Raw genomic sequence first — 7,617 nt, forward strand, 5'->3', positions numbered from 1 at the left:
AAAAAGTCTACAAACAATAAATGATGGAGAGGGTGTGGGGAAAAAGGAACCCTTCTATATCTTGGTTGGTAAGTAAACTGGTACAACCACTATGGAGAACAGTATGGAAGTTCCTTAAAAAACTAAAAATAGAGTTACCATATGATCCAGCATTCCCGCTCCTGGGCGTATACATGGAGAAAACTATAATTCGAAAAGATACATGCACCCTGGTGTTCATTGCAGCACTATGTACAATAGCCAAGACATAGAAGCAACCTAAATGTCCATCAACAGATGAATGGATAAAGAAGATGTGGTATATGTATACAATGGAATATTACTCAGCCATAAAAAAGAATGAAATAATACCATTTGCAACAACATGGATGAACCTAGAGATTATCATGCTGAGTGAAGTAAGCCAGACAAAGACAAATATCATATGATATCTCTTATATGTGGAATCTTAAAAAAAAAAAAAGAAAGATACAAATGAACTTATTTACAAAACAGGAATAGACCCACAGACATAGAAAACAAACTTATGGTTACCCAAGGGGAAAGAATGGGGAGGGATAAACTAGGAGTTTGGGATTGACATATACACACTACTATATATAAAATATATAACCAGCAAGGACCTACTGTATAGCACAGGGAACTATACTCAATATTTTGTAATAATTTATAAGGGAAAAGAATCTGAAATATATATATATATATTTATTTATTTATTTATATAAATATATGCATATATATATATATATATAACTGAATCACTTTACTGTATACCTGAAACTAACACATTGTAAATCAACTATACTTCAATTAAAAAAGAAAAAGAACAAAAAAGAAAACATGTCTACATCCTCAGAGATGACAACTCTGCCCCTTAAAAAAAAATTACAAATTGAAACAGTAACAGGAAATCATTTTTTGACTATCAAATTAGCACAAAGATTACATAGAACTATAAAACCAGTGTTGGTGAGAGTCATTAGTACTTTCCTGCATTTTTGGTAGGGACTATAAATTATTGTGAATTTTCTGGAGGGCTATTTGACAAAAGGTATCAAGAGAATGAAAAGTTACAGAAACTAATTCCATGTGTTTAGGAGTCAGAAACAATTAATAGCTCAAAGTTCTAGAATCAGGTGAACCTAAGTTTGATTGCAGCCTTCGTCATTTACTAGCTGTTTAACCTTGTGCAAGTCATTTGATATTTCCAAACCTCAGTCACTTCATCTGTAAAATGGGGTCAATTATAGTAACTGCTTCCTAAGTTTTTCTGAGCATCTGTTAATCGAGACAAATTGTACAGCATTTGATCATTCACTGGCCCTTATAAGCACTCAACAAATATTCACTATTTATTATCATTAAGAATTTATTCCAAGAGCATGTGATGTTTACCACTGTGTTCTTTACACTAACACAAATTAAAAGAATGTCTAAAAATGTGGAATGTTTAAATAAATTATAACTCATCTACATAATGGATTTCCATGCAGATATTTTAAAGTGTAATAAAACCTTTATTGACATAGAAAAATGTGTATATTATATTGCTAAGTGAAGAAAAACAGGCTAAAATACTATAACGTAAAACTATATAAAAAGTCTTTACAAAGACTCTAAGCACATGATTAAAATGTTTGAGTTATCATGTGTGTATGTGATCAGACTGTTAAGTGATTTTTTTTAATTTTAAGTGATTTTTTAAAAAATAGGCCTTATTTTTTAAGACCAGTTTTAGGTTCACATCAAAACTGAGTAGAAACATACAGAGTGTTCCCATATGCACCCTGGTCTCTGACATTCACCACCTCCACTCCCACCATCAACATCCCCCAGGGTGTGGTACACTTGTTACAATGGATGATCCCATGTGGAAACATCATGATCACCCGAAGTCCATAGTTTATAGGAGGGTTGACTCTTGGTGTTGTACATTCTATGGGTTTTGACAAATATGTAATGATATGTATCTACTGTTATGGTATCATACAGAATAGTTTCACTGCCCTAATAATCCTCTGTGCACTACTTACTCATCCCTCCCTCCATTCCCCCCAACCCCTGGCAACCACTGATCTTTTTACTGTCTGCATAATTTAGCCTTTTGCAGAAAATCAGATTATTGGACTCATACAGTATGTAGCCTTCTCAGATTGGCTTCTTCCACTTAGTAATATGCATTTAAGTTTCCTTCATGTCTTTCCATGGCTTGAGAGCTCACTTCTTTTTAGCGCTGAATAATATTCCATTGTCTGGATGTACTGCAATATCCATTCACTCACTAAAGGGCATCTTGGTGGCTTCCACGTTTTGGCAATTATGAATAAAGCTGCTGTAAACGTCCGTATGCAGGTCTTTGTGTGGGCATAAGTTTTCCTAACTAATTTTTATAACAGCTTCATTGAGGTTTAATTTACATACCATAAAATCCACCCATTTAAGGACTATAATTCAATGATTTCTAGTATATTCATAGGGTTGTGCAACCATTACCACCCTCAATTTTAGAACATTTTTGTAATCACAAAAGAAACCCCGTACCCATTAGTAGTCAGTCCCCATCTCATCCCCCCCAGGCTTAAGCAACCGCTAATATACTTTCTGTCTATAATTTGCCTTTTCTGGACATTCCTTACAATATGTGGTCTTTTGTGAGTTATTTCACTTAGCCTAATATTTTCAAGGTTCATCCATGTTGTAGCCTGTATCAGTACTTCATTCCTTTTTTTTTTTATAACATCTTTATTGGAATATAATTGCTTTACAATGGTGTGTTAGTTTCTGCTTTATAACAGAGTGAATCAGCTATACATATACATATATCCCCATATCTCCTCCCTCTTGCGTTTCCCTCCCACCCTCCCTATCCCACCCCTCTAGGTGGTCACAAAGCACCGAGCTGATCTCCCTGTGCTATGCGGCTGCTTCCCACTAGCTACCTATTTTACATTTGGTAGTGTATATATGTCCATGCCACTCTCTCACTTCGTCCCAGCTTACCCTTCCCCCTCCCTGACTTCATTCCTTTTTATTGCTGAATTATATTCATTGTACGGATAGACCACATTTTCTTTATCTCTTCATCAGTTGATGGACATTTGGGTTGATTCCACTTTTTGGCTATTATGAATAATTCTGCCATGAACATTCATGGGCAAGCTCTTATGTGGACATATGTTTTCATGTCTCTTGTGTATATCCCTACGAGTGGAATTACTGGGTCATGAGATAACTCTGTTTAACATTTTGAGGAACTGCCAGACTGTTCTACAGAGCAGCTGTGCTAAACGCCAGCTGTGTCTGAGGACTCGAATCGCTCCGCATCCTTACACACCTGCTATTATCCTTTGCAGTATAGCCATCCTTGTCAGTGTGGTGATTTATTTTTATACAGTGTACACGTCTCTGTCTTACAGTGAGTGTCTATTACTTTTGTGACTGTGAGGGACATGTTATTAATATAACCCATAATGGACTTCTCTGGGGGTGCAGTGGTTAAGAATCCGCCTGCCAATGCAGGAGACACGGGTTCGATCCCTGGTCTAGGAAGATCCCACATGCCATGGAGCAACTAACCCCGCGTGCCGCAACTACTGAAGCCCGCGCACCTAGAGCCCGTGCTCCACAAGAGAAGCCACCGCAATAAGCCGGCGCACTGCAACATAGAGTAGCCCCCGCTCACCGCAACTAGAGAAAGCCCATGTGCAGCAAGGAAGACCAATGCAGCCAAAATAAATTTAAAAATTAAAAAAAAAGAGCTATTTCATTAAAAAAAAAATGCAACCCATTAAAGTTGTGAGTGAAAGTGCAGAGAAATGCAATTTCAGTCAGGGAAACTGGGTGGGACAAGCCAGGTGGAAGGAGCCAACATTGGCCTGTGTTGACTTGGGGGGGACCTTGTGGTCTGCCCCCCGTGCTGTCCCTGAGGCCCCACCCACTGAACGGTTCCCTCGCTTTGTTTCCCCAACTCCAGGAAACAGACTCAGAGGTTGGCCCTCCTTGGCTGGGTTTAGGGTTTGCCTCCTCATCACCCTGCTTTGGGGCTTGCCTCACTCCGCTGCTTACCTGGTGGGCAGCAGAAAACATTACACATATGGAAAAGCTCTTGGGATATTTCAGGAAGGTACTGGAAACAATTTTTGCTAGGTCCTCTCATAGGCAACTTTACCCCCAACAATGCTCAAGCCCTCATGGAAAGATAAGGTTCAGAATTACTCCCTTATCCCCATTACACCGCAGTTCAATTTAACGTGGTGCATCTAAGGGCTGACAAGTACGCACATGCGATCAGACCTGTGTCCCTGGGAGTACTGTATTAATGGATAATCAAATGACAGGGACATTTTCCCTTTTTAAGTTCAAGCCTAATGGTCATTGTCTGTGCTGCCCAAGTTACAGAATTCAAAACAATAATAAGAATGACAGCAGTCACTATGAAGACTTGATGCCTTTAGCTCTGCTAGCGGTTTATATACATGTCTGTATCCTCTAGCACTCAGTAGCTTCCTTGTGGCCTGTTGCCTCACCTTCCAGAAGGTTGCAGAAACCATTCCGCATCCTATTGGTCAATTCTACAGTAGTAAAGAAATCATTCTTGAATTAATCAAGTCTTTTTATTCTGTATTTTTGATGCTTTGACATCTTGGGACCTTGCTGACCCTGGAGGGACTGTCCCTTCCAGGGTAGCTAATTCCTAGAGACAGCCAATGGCTGGTCTGTACACATGTGTTTCCTATGCAAACCGGCCAATAACCCAGAGCCCATACCCCCAGCCACCTCCTCTAAGACTCTCCCCATCTGAGCCTCTATTCACCTGCCCTAATCACCCCAAGGCCAGGTACCAGACAACTAAGGGCAGCACCTATGCCCCACAGTCTGCTGAAGTTATTCACACCAGCCAATCCCAACCCAAGTCTGCCTACCCTGCAGCAAGTTCCTTCCCCTGGAAACCATGATAAAGGCTCTTTCTTGTCCGTGTTTTCCCCTTGCTCCCACTGCCCCCAGCAGACCATGGTGCTTCCCCATGTGGCCCTATATAGCACGCTATGCCTTCTGTTTCTAGGGATCTATGAGGATAACACACTTCTTCCTTGACAACAGTCACTGACATGTCGGTATCTTCTCATACCGATGAAAACAAATCCTATCTACTCTTTAAATACTCCTGGAGACCGAGTCTAGAGCCCCCTACTCCCTTCAGCCTTCAGATGACTTTGTAAGCACCTAATTCCCTGTACTAATTCTCGTTTTGCCTAGAAACTACTAGAGGCTTTTGTTTCCTGCAGTTGACCCTGATGATAAAGCCGCTTAGCCAACTGCACAGATGGCCAGAACAAAGACCCACGCTGTGTGCCTCGAGCACCTGTGCCCTCAACCAGGAAACCCTGCTCTATTTACGCTGGCATTTGTATCACCATCTCCAGTCTCAAACGATTTCCCCTCTCGGAAAGCATTCCTTCAACTACAAAACATTGCCCTGGCCACCAGGTGACTTTCGTTGGCCAGCCTCCAGGTAAAGCTGTTGCCTGAGTACATGTTTTACAATTCCCTGAAGTCTGGATCATTTCCCTGCAGTGACCTGGGCTCCAGGTTAGGTTTCAGTCCCTGGAGAAGACTTCTGTGAAGCTGAATTGAGGGTTCTTTCCATTTTGGAAAAGCACAAAGGAAGGCAAGGATTCCGAGATAACCTCCTGCCGCCACCCTCGTCTATAGAGAGGCACTCTGGCTCCTGCTGAGGCTTTGGGGGAAGTTTTGTATCAGAGCCCATCAGATATTTCTACCTGCATGTTTCCTATGAATTCTTTCCCATTCTTGGCTCTTGGAGGCAATTTCCCACATTATATAGGTGGATCCTGTACCCCGTTCTGGTCATTTTCAGATAGTATAAAGATTCCAGTCTAGGGCTTCCCTGGTGGTATAGTGGTTAAGAATCCACCTGCCAATGCAGGGGACATGGATTTGATCCCTGGTCCGGGAAGATCCCACATGCCACGGAGCAACTAAGCCCGTGCACCACAACTACTGAGTCGGTGCTCTAAAGCCCACGAACCACAACTACTGAGCCCGCGCACCTAGAGCCCGTGCTCCGCAACAAGAGAAGCCACCACAATGAGAAGCCTGTGCACCGCAACAAAGAGTAGCCCCCGCTCACCGCAACTAGAGAAAGCCTGGGCGCTGCAATGAAGACCCAATGCAGCCAAAAATAAATAAATTAATTAAAAAAAAAAAAAGATTCCAGTCTAATCTAAGGCAGACCTTTTTTTCCTTTTTTCTTTTTTTTGTCTCACATCCCATTTGAAGCAGTACCCTTCCCCCAGTTCAGGCAGAACAACAGCAGCAACGAGGGCATTGTGTGTCCTTCGGCTCATATTTTTCCTCCCCTCTCCCCCATAGGCTTTGCCGTGTCTGGCTCCTCCAGAGCTGGAGGAGAAGGGTGAGCAAAGGGAGAGGAGATGTGAAGGCAAGGCAGTTCTGTTGAATTCCTGTTGGAATATCTGGCTCCTGGTACCTGCTATGTGGTGGATGCTCAAAGGTTGGTCCTCTTGTTAATTTCCTAGGGCTGCCATAACAAAGAGCCACAATATGGGGCACTTCAATCAACAGAAATCTATTCTCTCACAATCTGGAGGCCAGAAGTCTGAAATCATGGTTTCGGCAGAGCCGTGCTCCCTCTGAAGTCTCCGGGGAGGATCCTCGCTTGCTTCTTCCAGCTTCTCTTGGCTCTGAGTGTTCCTAGGCTGTGCCAGCATCACTCCAGTCTCTGCCTCTGTCTTCACACGGCCTTCTCCTCTCTGTGCCTGTGCCCAGTTTTCCCTCTTCTTGTAAGGACTCCAGTCACAGTGGATTAAGAGCCCCTCCTACTCCGGTGTGACCTCATCTTCACCAATGACATTAGTCACAGCGCCATTTGCAAATAAGGTCACATTCACAGGTATTGGGCGTTAGGACTTCAACATATTTGGTGGGTGGGGGTGAACAGCTCACCCATAATGGCCCTCTTTCTCCTCTCACTTTCATGGGGTGTTCTGTGGGCTCTTCAGGGATATCCCCTTCCCCTGATACCCACCCTTGTCACCACCTGGGGCTCTTGGCGTGGGAGGTGCACTCTCTGTCTGACCTCTCACAGCTTCTGCCCATCACATCTCCGGCCCTAGGGTTCGCCCTGGAGGTCCCCTTGCCCAGCAAGCAGCCTCTTGGGCAGAATTTTTTCCAGGAAGTCTCTAGTCTGGTTCCTTCCTTGGACTCCCTTGGCCTGTCCAGCCCCTGGGGATGCAGATTGCTCCCCTTGCTGTTACGCCTCGTTGTGCATCCAAGGCAGCTTCAGGAAAGGCATGCCACTTGCCTGTGGCCCCTGAAATTCAAAAACCCAGTCTTCATGCCATGGTGTCACCACACTCTGCTCTGGTCTCAAGGTGCCCGGGCCTGCACTTCAGCAGCTCAGGACACGTTCAGGAGGCAGAGTTTGGATTGATGCAGCCACCAGCCAAGGAATGCCTGGAGCCACCAGAAGCTGGAAGAGGTAAGGAAGGATTCACCCCTAGATCCTTCGGAGGGAGCGCTGCCCTGCCAACACCTTGACTTTGGACTTCTTGCTTCCAGAACTGTACAAGAATAACT

This window comes from Balaenoptera borealis, assembly GCF_965194805.1.
Source record: "Balaenoptera borealis genome assembly, chromosome: 4".
Lineage (NCBI taxonomy): Eukaryota > Metazoa > Chordata > Mammalia > Artiodactyla > Balaenopteridae > Balaenoptera > Balaenoptera borealis.